Here is a 12,772-nt window from a genome sequence, read left to right on the forward strand (position 1 = left end):
TTCTTCTCATATACATCTACTGTTCTAGTTAAGTCCAACACACTCTCTTTTCCATACTTCAGTAATATGTCTTGGAAAGAGGAAACCAAATTTTGGATATCTTTCTGTGCTCCCTATCACAAATAATCACTCACACAGTAAGTATTTATTTGGTATAGCATTCTGGAGATGTTAAGATATATAAAATATGCTTAAAGTTCATTACAGAAGCTCAGAAGTTCTGTTCAGTTCAGTTGCTCGGTTGTGTCCAGCTCTTTGCAACCCCATGGACTGCAGCATGCCAGGCTTCCCTATCTATCACCAACTCCCGTAGCTTACTCAAACTCATGTCCATTGAGTCGGTGATGCCATCCAACCATCTCATCCTCTGTCGTTCCTTTCTCCTCCCACCTTCAATATTTCCCATTCTTTTCCAATGAATCAGTTCTTCACATCAGGTGGCAAAGTATTGGAGTTTCAGCTTCAGCATCAGTCCTCCCAGTGAATGCCGAGTTCCAGAGAACAGCAAGGAGAGATAGGAAAGCCTTCCTCAGTGATCAATACGAAGAAATGGAGAAAAACAATAGAATAGGAAAGACCAGAGATCTCTTCAAGAAAATTAGAGATACCAAGGGAACATTTCATGCAAAGATAGGCACAATAAAGGACAGAAATGGTATGGTCCTAACCATAGCAGAAAAGAAGCAGAAAATAATAAGAGGTGGCAAAAATACACAGAAGAACTATACAAAAAAGATTTTCACGATCCAGATAATCACGATGGTGTGATCACTCACCTAGAGCCAGACATCCTGGAATGTGAAGTCAAGTCGGCTTTAGGAAGCATCACTACAAACAAAGCTAGTGGAGGTGATGGAATTCCAGCTGAGCTATTTCAAATCCTAAAAGATGATGCTGTGATAGTGCTGCACTCAATATGCCAGCAAATTTGGAAGACCCAGCAATGGCCACAGGACTGGAAAAGGTCAGTTTTCATCCCAATCCCAAGAAAGGCAATGCCAAAGAATGTTCAAACTACCACACAATTGCACTCCTCTCACACACTAGCAAATAAATGCTCAAAATTCTCCAAGCCAGGTTTCAATAGTATATGGACTGAACTAACAGATGTTCAAGCTGATATTCGAAAAGGCAGAGGAACCAGAGATCAAATTGCCAGCATCTGTTGGATCATCAAAAATCAAGAGAGTTCCAGAAAAACATCTACTTCTGCTTTACTGACTATGCCAAAGCCTTTGACTGTGTGGATCACAACAAACTGGAAAATTCTTAAAGAGATGGGAATACCAGACTACCTTACCTGCCTCCTGAGAAATCTGTATGCAGGTCAAGAAGCAATTGTTAGAACCTGACATGGAACAATAGACAGGTTCCAAATTGGAAAAGGAGTATGTCAAGGCTGTATTTTGTCACCCTGCTTATTTAACTTATATGCAGAGTACATCATGAGAAATGCTGGACAGATGAAGCACAGGCTTGAATCAAGATTGCCGGGACAAATATCAATAACCTTAGATATGCAGATGAGTCTACACTTATGGCTGAAAGTGAAGAAGAACTAAAGAGCCTCTAAATGAAATGAAAGAGGAGAGTGCAAGAGTTGGCTTAAAACTCAACATTTAGCAAACTAAGACATGGCATCCGGTCCCATCTCTTCATGACAAATAGATGGGGAAACAATAGAAACAATGACAGACTTTAATTTTTGGGGCTCCAAAATCCCTGCAGATTGTGACTGCAGCCATGAAATAAAGACACTTGCTCCTTGGAGGAAACGTTATGACCAACCTAGACAGCGTATTAAAAAGCAAAGACATTACTTTGACAACAAAAGTCCATCTAGTCAAAGTTTTGGTTTTTCCAGTAGTCATGTATGGATGTGAAAGATGGACCATAAAGAAACCTAAGCACTGAAGAACTGATGCTTTTGAACTGTGGTGTTGGAGAAGACTCTTGAGAGTCCCTTGGACTTCAAGAGATCCAACCAGTCCATCCTAAAGGAAATCAGTCCTGAAGCTCAGAAAACATGACATTTGTAGTAATGAGAAAAGATGAGTAGGAAATTGCCACTAAAGTATCCAGAAAAATGTAAATAAGGATATTACAAGTAGAAAGAATAAGTTCATTGTGTATATGTACCATAGCTTTCTTATCCATTCATCTGCTGATGGACATCTAGGTTGCTTCTATGTCCTGGCTATTATAAACAGTGCTGCAATGTTGAATCAGTTCTAATGAGGTGGATGAAACTGGAGCCTAATATACAGAGTGAAGTAAGCCAGAAAGAAAAACACCAATACAGTATACTAACGCATATATATGGAATTTAGAAAGATGGTAACAATAACCCTGTATGCGAGTCAGCAAAAGAGACACTGATGTATAGAACAGTCTTTTGGACTCTGTGGGAGAGGGAGAGGGTGGGATGATTTGGGAGAATGGCATTGAAACATGTATAATATCATATATGAAACAAGTCGCCAGTCCAGGTTCGATGCACGATACTGGATGCTTGGGGCTGGTGCACTGGGACGACCCAGAGGGATGGTATGGGGAGGGAGGAGGGAGGTGGGTTCAGGATGGGGAACACATGTATACCTGTGGTGGATTCATTTCGATGTTTGGCAAAACCAATACAATATTGTAAAGTTTAAAAATAAAATAAAATTAAAAAAAAAGAAAGAAGAAATTCATAGATTCCTAAATTAAATGCTAAGTATTGATATATTGCCTGGAGAAGAGAATGGCAGCCCAGTCCAGTATTCTTGCCTGAAGGAGTCCATGGGGTCCCTGAAGGAGTCCATGGGGTCGCAAAGAGGTGGACACAACTGAGCGACTAACACTTCACTTCATTGATATTTTGGAGGCAATAGATGATTCTGGTTGGCTGGAGAACTGTACACATAGAAGAATCCATGCAGGGAAAGGAAGGTAACCTAGGTCAGATTGTGAAGGATTTGTTGTGCCTTACGAAGAAATTTTAATGTTCTTTTGGATTTTTGTTTATTAGACATTGAGAGAGGCCAAGCATTTAAATCAGGAGAATGATATGAATAGACATTAAACGTTAAAAGGTGTCTCCTTTTATATGAGAGGGGGTGACTGAAGAAGAGAGATGCTGACATATTAATACATAGTGATTTTACCTCTAGATGGAGTTTTTTAAACTATCTTATTCATGCTGTGTGTTTGTATGTGCTTGTTGTGATTTCTGAAAAATGCATGTTGAGTATGTGTATTTTGTAGGGAGGATTGGAGGGTGTATCATAAAGATGCAGAACTTTTATAGAAAGTACATCAAACTTAGACAGTTTTAGTGCCTAAGTTTAGTTTAGTGCATTTAGACAGTTTAGTGTCTGTGTTGATGAAATGTGATTGTTGAGTATTGAGATGGGGGCATCTCCTGAAGAGAAACGGGAAGATTAGAGTCATTTTTCAGCTTTAGAATTCTGTTGTTGAGTCCAACAACCATGTTTTATTTATTTACTTTTTTTCATTATTATCAGTACTTTCAAAAGATAATTACTAGTAACAGAGGGAAGTCTGTGTAAAAGGAGTTAACGTAGATGCAGTTGCTGAAATGTAGGTTTTAAAAATTGAAAAAATACTGGAATTAGTAAAGTGTATGCTAGCTATTGATCTGAAAATTAACAATGACTAAGATTAAAATAAGACAGCATGAAAAGCAAGTATTTTTCAAGCAGCACAGTGGTAGGGTTTTGTGTTTTCATTTTGGGCATGCAAACTATGCTTTTTTGTGAAATTTTATATTTTCAGAAATATAAATGATACATTGAGTTTGAACAAATGAGTATAAGAACCATTTTAAGAATATTTTTTTGAGCTGAGGAAGATACAGATATCGGATAAGAGATTAAGAAATAGAAAAAGGTAATTTGGACAGTAAAACGAGAAAAATAAGGCTGATGGATTAGTTTAATCCACACTCTAGAGATTTTGAGATCTAATCTATTATATGGCATTTCTAAAAGGTGTTAAAGAGAAACTATCGGACAACATCTTGAATATCTGAACTAATCAGTTACTGGAGAAAGGAACTAGATAATGGTAGGAGGCAGTTCATGGTTAATTGTTCCTGTTTTATTTGGTCATTCTTAAATTTTTCAACTTAATAATTTGGCAAAGAATATTTACTTTTCTAAGAACCAACTCCCAACTTTTATTGTAAACCTGGATGAGAACCAATCTAAATTCTCCGTTTTTACCATTAATAAGTTTTTGTTTCTAAGTAAGTTCTAATGAGGTGGATGAAACTGGAACCTATTATACAGAGTGAAGTAAGCCAGAAAGAAAAACACCAATACAGTATACTAACTCATATATATGGAATTTAGAAAGATGGATTTAGAAAGAAATAACCCTGTGTATGAGACAGTAAAAGAGACACTGATGTATAGATCAGTCTTGTGGACTCTGTGGGAGAGGGAGAGGGTGGGGAGATTTGGGAGAATGGCATTGAAACATGTGTAATATCATGTATGAGACAAGTCGCCAGTCCAGGTTCGATGCACGATGCTGGATGCTTGGGGCTGGTGCACTGGGACTGCCCAGAGGGAGGGTATAGGGAGGGAGGAGGAGGAGGGTTCAGGGTGGGGAGCACAGGTATACCTGTGGTGGATTCATTTCAATGTTGGGCAAAACTAATACAATATTGTAAAGTTTAAAAAAAAAAAAAAACTTAGGTGAAATGAATCAGTATTGCAGTGAAAAGTCTTTTAAAAAAGGGTAATTGAAATCAATAAAGTATATAAATTCGTCTAGTTAATAACACTTTTTATGTCAAATATAATCTACCTTTATAGGCTTATGAGTTTTAGAACTGCAAGAAAATTCAACATTGAGTCATTCTCGATTATATACTTTCAAGTGGGGAAACTAAGACCCAGGGCTACTACATACCTCACATAAGATAGCATTACCAGTTAGTGACAGAATTAGGAGAAGATCCAACTTCCGTTGTTTGTGGTTCTTCCTGCCACACAGCAAGGACATGTATGTCATATGTTAAAGTTTAGAGTATTTTAAAGGAAACAGTTCATAAAGCAAACAAAAGTACTTCTAGTTATTATAATGTAACTTTTATCTTGAGATTGTTATTCTAGTTTTGCATAGATTAAATAAGATGCTATTTATACTTCACATAACTTATCCATTTAAGGAATCCTTTTTTTTTAAAAAATTTTGCCACTGACACCATCTAACATTTAGACAGTTTCTGTATCTTGTTCTCTGGGTGTTAGGTCACTGTAGGAATGAGAGGTGGGTTCTGTGATGATTTAGACAGGTAGAATGGGGGTGAGTGGGAGGGAGTCTCAAGAGGGAAGGGATATATGTATACATGTAGCTGATTTACATCGTTGTACAGCAGAAACTAACACGACATTGTAAAGCAATTATACTCTCGTTTTAAAAATTAAAAATAAAGTTGATCAAACATACCTAAAAAAAAGCAATAAAAGATGGCACTCTTCTCTTGGTTAGCTAGTTAGTTGTTGTCTGTGATTTGAGCAGAACTCAGTAGTATTATTGGCCCCAAATATATAATGACTTTCTCTCTTAGTAACAGGTAATGTGTTCCAATAAATGAGTTTTATCTGTTGGATCAATGAATACTTGGCTTTTTATCTTGGGCTATTAAACTAAAAGTTTTAAACTAAATCCTGGATGTTACAAAAGTAATTTTTTATATAAAATAACTTTCTGATTTATAATGCAAAAATAAAACTGTTCTGAAACAAAGTCATTGATCAGCACAATGGCTTTGATTAGTAGGTTCAAATAATGACCTGGAAGAAAAACTGTTAGTATTTAAAAATAGAATCAGCCATTTGAAAATAGCAATGTCAGTGAGTATGAAATCATTGGTGATTAATATTGACATGGCGGTGTTGGCATGTGCTACGATGAGGTGTTGACCTTTGGTCATAATGGAGCCCAATACTCACAGTAGAAAAAGAAAGTGACATCTAAAGGGAAGTGGGAGAATAATAGTTCAATTACCAGTGAAATTAGGAACTCTAGTTTTCAAACTTTTTCTTAATTGCACAAATTGATTTCTTTGAAGATAGGAGTTTGATAAATGACATGGGGTTGGACCCACATAAAAGCTTATAAATGAAACCCTCTCTGGTCACATTCTATTTTCTTATGTTAATATATTATTAAAATATTATCTGTATAAGCATTTAAATATTTATGTTAAGTAAATATATGACTGTTTATTCATATGTTGAATATGCACTTCCTTGATTGGGAAAGACCAATACAGAACACATTCATGCACAGCTGCTGCCTTCTATTCTTTTGAACTGACTGAGAAGAGCACTCTGATAAATTGAATGTATCCTTTTTAGTACAGTTCATTAATAAATGTTTCATTACTTTATGACAGAGTGGAATAGAAAAATGACTCTTGTTTTATACTTTGATCGTGGACATCTGGTCAAAAAAAAAAGTGGAAATTTCTGACTTATACCCAAATGTTCACAAGGAAAGTGATTACATATAATATTTACATTAATCTATTTCTTTAAGTGATTTGTTTAGTCACAACAATATGCATAAGTGAACATAAACATCCATGTATATTTATCGATATGGAAGTAAAATCAAGAATAATTGGTGGCCTACTGCTGTAGGAAAAATGGATTTTATTTTGTCTTTAAAATGGAGAATTGGAAGAACTCTTCAAGAATGTTTTACAGATAATTAAAATCATATTCTGCCAGACTCAGAATGTAAAATAATGGATCAGAATAAATATTTATTCATTTTGTTCTTCCACATATTCTGCAAATATGTATTCAGAGCCTATGTGTGTATCTTCTGTCTTGCCTGCAAGAATGTAAACCACAGGAAAACAGTGACATGGTTTGCCTTGATCACTGCATTATACCCTGTACCCTTCACTGTGCCTCAACAGCAAGAGACAGTCAGTAAACACAGATGAATGAGTAAGTGCCTGGTACTGAACTGCATGATACGTATATGGTGGTGGTGGTGGTGGTGTAGTCACTAAGTTGTGTCTGACTCTCGCAATCTTATGGACTGCAGCCCGCCAGTCTCTGTCCATGGGATTTCCCTGGCAAGAATACTGGAGTGGGTTGCCATTTCCTTCTCCAGGGGATTTTCTCAACCTAGGGATTGAATCCACGTCTCCTGCATTGTAGGGGGATTACCACTGAGCCACCAGGGAAGCCCTATGATAGGCAGATGCCGATGATCAAAACAGATCTATTCGACTGCCTTAATGTCCAGCTGAGGGACTGAGGTAGATGAAAACATCAAATACTTATATCAATAAGTATTTAGTGGCAATTGTGTTAAACACTATTAAGGGAAAAAAATGACATTTTTTTTTCAGTTTTGTAAATGTTTGTTCAGTCGCTAAGTTTTGTCTGAATCTTAGCAACCCCATGGGCTGCAATACACCAGTCTCCCCTGTCCTTCACTAACTCTCCTGGATTTTGTGTAAATTCATGTCCATTGAATTGGTGATGCTATCTAAACATTTCATCCTTGTCTCTTCCTTCTTCTCCGGCCCTACATCTTTCCCAGCATTAAGGTCTTTTTTAATGAGTCCGCTCTTCGCATCAGGTGGCAGTTTCGGAGCTTCAGCTTCATATATCTTCCAATGAATATTCAGGGTTGATTTCCTTTTGGACTGACTGGTTTGTTCTCCTTGCTGCCCAAGGGAGTCTCAAGAGTCTTCTCCAGCTCTACCAAAAGCATCAATTCTTCCATGCTCAGACTTCTTTATGGTCTAACTCTCACATCCATTCATTACTACTGAAAAACCATAGCTTTGATTATATAGACCATTGTCAGCAAAGTGATGTCTCTGCTTTTTAATATGTTGTCTAGGTTTGTCATAGCTTTCCTTCCAAGGAGCAAGTGTCTTTTAATTTCATGGCTGCAGTCACCTTTACTCAATGGCTTTGGAGCCCAAGAAAATAAAATCTGTCACTGGTTCCACTTTTCCCTTTCTATTTGCCACGAAGTTATGAGACTGGATGACATGATGTTAGTTTTTGAGTGTCGAATTTTAAGCCAGTTTTTTCACTTTCCTCTTTCACCCTCATGAAGAGGCTCTTTTGCTCCTCTTCACTTTCTACCATTAGAATGGCATCATCTGCATGTATGAGGTTGTTGACATTTCTTCTGGCAATCCTGATTCCAGCTTGTGATTCATTCAGCCTGGCATTTTGCATGATGTACTCTGCATATAAGTTAAATAAGGAGGGTGACAATATATAGTCTTCTCATACTCCTTTCCCAATTTTGAGCCAGTCTGTTCTTCCACATAACGTTCTAACTGTTGCCTCTTGACCCACCTACAGGTCTTTCAGGAGACAGGTATGGTGGTCTGGTACTCCGATCTCTTTTAAGAATTTTCCAGTTTGTTGTGATCCACACAGTGTAATCCACACTTTAGTGTAATCAGTGAAGCAGAAATAGATGTTTTTTTCTGGAATTCCCTTGTTTTCTCTATGATCCAATGAATGCTTGCAATTTGATCTCTGGTTCCTCTGCCTTTTCTAAACCCAGCTTGTACATCTGTAAGTTCTTTGTTCATGAACTGCTGAAGCCTAGCTTGAAATATGTCACTTTGTTGATAATTAATTTCTCTTCCATGTTGTCATAAAATATGCATTGTCATAAATCATGCATTCTAAGTTACTTACATTTAGGCTCAAAAGGAGAAGAGATAAAGAATATGAAATCTATGACATTTCTGGCAGGTTATACTCTAGAACTAAGGGTGTGAATTTGAATATTGTCACCTCTGGTGACCTATTGTCATAGAAGGTCTTTTGAGATTGCAAGTGGTGTTACACAGGAGCTGCATCAATCCTTAAAGATACAGATGGCTCTACATGAGTTTTTGCACACCTCAGGAGGGAAGGCTAATGTTCACTAAATTCAGAATGTGTTTGCAACTGTTTTGATCTCCACATTTATCTAAAACATTTCCTGTATAGACTACTTAACATTTAGAATTCCATCTACCTCTCTTCTTGTGTCAAGAATTACTCTCCCCAAACTGTAAATAGGAAGATTTACTATTTTAAGACTAAACTTTGTTTGCTAGAATAAATCCCAAATTATAGCATCTAAATAAATTTATGAACTAATAAAATTATAGGGAATGATCAGTTTTAATATGAGGCACAAAATACACTGTTTGACACTTTATAGCTTTCCTTGTTATTAACTGAGAAAAAATGTGCAACTAAATCTTGAAAAACCTGTATGCAAGTCAGGAAGCAACAGTTGGAACTGGACATGGAACAACAGACTGGTTCCAAATAGGAAAAGGAGTACGTCAAGGCTGTATGTTGTCACCCTGCTTATTTAACTTATATGCAGAGTACATCATGAGAAACACTGGACTGGATGAAGCACAAGCTGGAATAAAGATTGCTGGGAGAAATATCAATAACTTCAGATATGCAGATGATACCACACTTATGGCAGAAAGTAAAGAGGAACTAAACAGCCTCTTGATGAAAGTGAAAGAGCAGAGTGAAAACGTTGGCTTAAAGCTCAACATTCAGAAAACGAAGATCATGGCATCTGGTCCCATCACTTCATGGGAAATAGATGGGGAAACAGTGGAAACAGTGTCAGACTTTATTTTTCTGGGCTCCAAAATCACAGCAGATGGTGACTGCAGCCATGAAATTAAAAGACGCTTACTCCTTGGAAGGAAAGTTATGACCAACCTAGATAGCATATTGAAAAGCAGAGACATTACTTTGCCAACAAAGTTCTGTCTAGTCAAGGCTATGGTTTTTCCAGTGGTCATGTATGGATGCGAGAGTTGGACTGTAAGAAGGCTGAGCACCGAAGAAGTGATGCTTTTGAATTGTGGTGTTGGAGAAGACTCTTGAGAGTCCCTTGGACTGCAAGGAGATCCAACCAGTCCATTCTCAAGGAGATCAGCCCTGGGATTTCTTTGGAAGGAATGATGCTAAAGCTGAAACTCCGGTACTTTGGCCACCTCATGCGAAGAGTTGACTCATTGGAAAAGACTCTGATGCTGGGAGGGATTGAGGGCAGGAGGAGAAGGGGACGACAGAGGATGAGATGGCTGGATGGCATCACTGACTCGAGGGACGTGAGTCTGAGTGAACTCCGGGAGTTGGTGATGGACAGGGAGGCCTGGCATGCTGCGATTCATGGGGTTGCAAAGAGTCAGACACGACTGAGCCACTGATCTGATCTGAAGATATCTCACATTAATAAATGTAGCACTTTTCGGCGTATGGGCTCATTGAAATCATTCATTTGATTTGCATTTTAACTGTCTAGGGCCTATATCCTGTTTTTCTCCATCCTGAATCCCCTCAGGATTCGCAGATGGGTGTGGCTGCAATGGCAGATGGCTTGACTGTTGCAACATCCTTTGTTTACTGATATGACAACATTCTTCATCTACATTGAGTTTATTAAACTCTGTTTATCATAAAAGAATAGAAAATATGCAAACTGAGAGTTTTGAAAAGTACTTTATAGAGATGATCACTCTTCCTATATGAGAATTCTGCTTTTTAAAAGTTTTAAACAAAACCCTTAGGTTTTTTTTTTTTCAATTGAAACTTTCTATCCAATAATGTGGTAAAACTCTTATTCAAGTCTTTATTACTCTGAATAAATTTTATAGATTTCATGGGAAAAAAAAGCCAAGAGCTAGGCATGTGTTGTTTTTTCCCTAATTATTTATATTTGTTATTATAATGTGTGATTTTTAATTGTCTTGTAAGTAGAGATATAACCTTTTAAAAAGCAAACTCTTTCATCATATTTAAGAATTTGGGGGATTTATTTTTTAATTGAATTTATATGAAATTTGTGAAAATATCAATTATATAACATGGTCAAATTCCCATTGAGTCCTTTCTTCCTTAGGTGAGTTTGAGAGCATGCCTCAACAACTGGGTTCCTAAGTCTTCAGATTCAGTGTTATCTCAGATCTCATGGAGCACATCCTAAGATCTGTCACTAATAATCACCCACTAACACATATATCTTCATGTTTCTCAATTACGTCCTCTAATTTTTCTTTCCGCTACAGTTCGTATACTTTATTTGGATTTCATGATTTAATCTCATGGCATTTCCAACTGGACCTCATGGTAACATCTTGCAATAGCTCAGTCTTTATTGATAGAGTCTTCATTGTTTATTTCCAAAGAATACAACACAGATCTTATGAGGTTTTATAAAAATGTTTCTTAAGTGCTTCAGTAGTCATAGTCATTATTCATTTTTTAGTCAACATTTGATGATATTTTTCAGTTAACTTTGTGCTATGTTCTATACATTATCTCCTTTTATTTTTAGAGCCACTATATTGAGTAGACACTATTATTGTTCTCCCTTTATATGTGAGGATGCTGGTGCTTAGAGCAATTAATTTGCCAACAGCCACACAGTATAGCACAGTGGATAAGAAGAACAAGGACTGAGGGCAAGCTGCCTGGGTTCAAATCCCAGGTCCACCTCCTTCCTGTTATTTGAGCTTCCCTGGTAGCTCAGGAGGTAAAGAATCACCTGCAGGGCAGGTGAACTGGATTCAGTTCCTAGATTGGGAAGATTCTGTGCAGAAGGGAATGGCAACCCACTCCAATATTCTTGGAGAATCCATGGACAGAGGAGCCTGGTGGGCTGTAGTCTATGGGATCCCAAAGAGTTGGACATGACTGAGTGACTGACACTTTCACTTTCACTTTCACACAAGTTCAGTTCAGTCAGTTCAGTCACTAAGTCGTGTCCGACTTTTTGCAACCCCATGAATTGCAGCACACCAGGCCTCCCTGTCCACCACCAACTCCTGGAGTTCACTCAGATTCATGTCCATCGAGTCAGTGATGCCATCCAGCCATCTCATCCTCTGTCATCCCCTTCTCCTCCTGCCCCCAATCCCTCCCAGCATCAGAGTCTTTTCCAATGAGTCAACTCTTCGTATGAGGTGGCCAAAGTACCGGAGTTTCAGCTTTAGCATCATTCCTTCCAAAGAAATGCCAGGGCTGATCTCCTTCAGAATGGACTGGTTGGATCTCCTTGCAGTCCAAGGGACTCTCAAGAGTCTTCTCCAACACCACAGTTCAAAAGCATCAATTCTTCGGCACTCAGCTTTCTTCACAGTCCAACTCTCACATCCATACATGACCATTGGAAAAACCATAGCCTTGACTAGAGGGACCTTTGTTGGCAAAGTAATGTCTCTTCTTTTGAATATGCTATCTAGGTTGGTCAAAACTTTCCTTCCAAGGAGTGTCTTTTAATTTCATGGCTGCAGTCACCATCTGCAGTGATTCTGGAGCCCAAAAAATAAAGTCTGACACTGTTTCCACTGTTTCCCCATCTATTTCCCATGAAGTGATGGGACCAGATGCCATGATCTTCGTTTTCTGAATGTTGAGCTTTAAGCCAACGTTTTCACTCTCCACTTGCACTTTCATCAAGAGGCTTTTTCGTTCCTCTTCACTTTCTGCTGTAAGGGTGGTGTCATCTGCATATCTGAGGTTATTGATACTTCTCACAAGTGGTTATTGATATTTCACATGAGTTGTAAATAGCAAGTTGGGAATCTAGGATTATCTGTTTCCTAAGTAAGTATGCTTCAGAACTGTGCTGTGAATAGATGGATCTGTTTGATTATAGCATCAATAACAGACATTTTACCTTAAATAATGAATGTATCAATGAATTTATTGATCAATCAATTGATGGATGAATCAGTGAA

The 12,772-nt window shown here is 37.8% G+C and overlaps 1 protein-coding gene across 1 annotated transcript in view; it reads left to right on the forward strand.

The window, feature by feature from the left end:
• Positions 1–12,772, forward strand: part of KCND2 (potassium voltage-gated channel subfamily D member 2) — a 563,761-nt gene that overhangs the window by 66,606 nt on the left and 484,383 nt on the right. The gene's annotated exons all lie outside the window — the stretch shown is intronic.

This window comes from Bos taurus, chromosome 4, assembly GCF_002263795.3.
Source record: "Bos taurus isolate L1 Dominette 01449 registration number 42190680 breed Hereford chromosome 4, ARS-UCD2.0, whole genome shotgun sequence".
Taxonomy (NCBI): Eukaryota; Metazoa; Chordata; class Mammalia; order Artiodactyla; family Bovidae; genus Bos; species Bos taurus.